Here is a 2565-nt window from a genome sequence, read left to right as displayed (position 1 = left end):
CCTATTTTTCTTTTCTCTAAACTAAACAGTCCCAGACTTTCCGGTCTGGCCACATATGGCAGCCTCCTCCATTTTCACAGACTGCTTCAGAAACTCCCTTTCTATTGGTGATATCATTGATAAAGACAGGGTGGCCAAAGCTAAGTGCATGTCCAGAGCAGGTTCTTCTCCATCCCATTCCTAAGGCATTCTAACATTCTCACTGTTTTTCGACTGCTGTGAAAGAGCGGGTGTTTCCATGGAGTTGCCAACAATGACACCCAGGTCTTTTCCCTGAGACCTGTTCTACTTGAGATGTTTCTCACTGGCACATGTCTGGGAAAGGTTTAGATTTTTTCCTCTCAGATGTTGAACAACTGGGTTAATGGGGAGCGCCCTAAAGCATGAATTCTCTAACCTGGGTAACAATGAGGGATAACCAGTATCCACACTTGTGTTTCCTGTTGGTGCCTGTTAAGGTTTCCCAAACAAGACATGTAGGAATTATTGTTATGGGGAACACCATGCAATATGGAATTGGCATTAGTAGGGTCAGTTGTTCATAATTAATTTATCTGAATAATGAAAATGGCATTTTTTTGGTGCGTGAAGAGCAACCAATCTGCTTCACCCACGAGAACAGCCTCCGGTTGTGCATGTAGTGTCTCATATTAACATTGTCTCTCCATCCAGGTATTTGTACTGCAACCATCACCCTAGAGCCTGGGCACATTCAGGAAGTCAGCAGAACATACAGTCCACGCACTAGACACCATTCTGCCTCAGAGTTGGACACCTTCTCCCCTACTCCATGTCAGATTGCAACACAACTGACTTCACCAACCCCTCCACCTTCATCCTGCTGGGCATTCCTGGCCTGGAGGCGGCCCATGTCTGGATCTCCATCCCCTTCTGTGCCATATACATCATAGACATCTTGGGGAACTTCACCATCCTGTTCATCGTAAAGATGGAGTCAAACCTCCATGTGCCCATGTTCTATTTCCTTTGCAGCTGGCTGTCACTGACCTGGTCCTGTCTACATCCACCCTACCCAAAAGGCTGAGCATCTTCTGGTTCAATTCCAGGGAGATCTATTTCAGTGTCTGCCTCACCCAGATGTACTTCATTTACTGCTTCACAGCGATGGAGTCTGGGATCTTCGTGGCCATGGCTTTTGATCGCTATGTGGCCATTTGTGATCCCCTGAGATATTCCACTACCCTGACTAACCCTTTGGTGGCCAAGATCAGCCTTGCCATGGTGCTGTGCAGTGGCATGTTCATACTGCCCTATCCCTTCCTGGCGAGGCATTGGCCATCATCTCCCAGTCGTACTGTGAGCACATGACTGGGTTGAAGATGGCCTGTGCTGACTTCTGTGTCAGTAATTACTGTGGCCTTTTTCTGGCCTTCTTGGTCACTGGTCTGGATGTGCTTTTTATCACCTTGTCCTATATCCAGGTCTCTTCTCCTTCCTCACACACTGATTTGGCCACAATGTGCCCCTGCATTTCCACATTCTCATAGCCAACATGTACCTTCTGGTGCCCCCCATGCTGAACCCCATCATCTACGGTGTGAGGACCAGACAGATCCGGAACAGGCTGCTCCGGCTATTTACTCAGAAAGGAATGAAAGTTTTCTCCTGGTGCCCTGGCTCTCAGACTGAGTTCCATGCAGAGCTGGTTGGTGACATTGGGCTGATCCCTCTTCCCTGAATCACTATCTGGAGAGTGAAAGTGACATTAAGCCCTTTCCTGACCTTATTGTGCTGTGTCTGTGTGCCAAACTGGGAAATCGATCTATGTACAATTCATTAACTCAAAGGGATGCCACTTTTCCAATTTCTGTTAACTGGACCCCTGAGAGGCCGCCTGACTCCTTCCTCCAATCCCCACCCTTGCTGCACATCTCACCTTGAGACTCCACCCACTTCTGCGCCCTTTCCCCCAAGGTCATACTCCTGTTGATCACTCCTCTCCTGCCATCCCCCATCACTTTCTAGATCATCTCCAGCTTCCTCTCCACCCCAGCTGTGCCACCTCTGCTTCGGGGCTGTCAAAAGAGCTGCTTCACCCTGACAAACAGTCTGGCTGCTGGTAGGAAGCAGCCCCCGACGAGTAGAGGTGGCACAAGTTAATGATCTGCCATCTCCCCCCGCCTTGCAGTAACTGGACACTGCCAGTTTCCATTTTTGACCTGACTTTCTGGTTGAAAACTGGTTACCTGGGAACCCTAAATGACACATAGATGACACATAAATGACACATAAATGACACATAAGCCAAAAACTGAACAGTCTGGGTAAAACCCAGATGAGTGGAAACCCTATAAACTCATGTTTGCTTGTACGAAACATCTCTATCCTTATGTCTTTGGGATTTTCCCGTACTCTTCATTCACATGCCACAGAGGCAGGGAATGGTGTGCAGGTGTCATATTGTGTTTACCTGGATCTGGCTATCTCTTGTGCTGTCTAAAGTAGATGAATTGTTTTAGCAACCGCTTTGCAAGGCCTGGGTCTGTTTGCTTTAACAATCTTGTGACCCAATAGTGAGAAATTGGAAAGAGAGTGCACCCAAAG

The 2565-nt window shown here is 47.8% G+C and overlaps 1 pseudogene; it reads left to right on the top strand.

The window, feature by feature from the left end:
* The first annotated feature begins 790 nt into the window (after nucleotides 1-790).
* On the top strand, nucleotides 791-1329 carry LOC115643013 (annotated as a pseudogene).
* Nucleotides 1330-2565: the final 1236 nt, after the last annotated feature.

Source organism: Gopherus evgoodei, unplaced genomic scaffold (genome assembly GCF_007399415.2).
Source record: "Gopherus evgoodei ecotype Sinaloan lineage unplaced genomic scaffold, rGopEvg1_v1.p scaffold_49_arrow_ctg1, whole genome shotgun sequence".
NCBI lineage: Eukaryota > Metazoa > Chordata > Testudines > Testudinidae > Gopherus > Gopherus evgoodei.
Note: the sequence above shows the minus strand (reverse complement) of the source record. Positions and strands in the feature narration are given on the sequence as shown.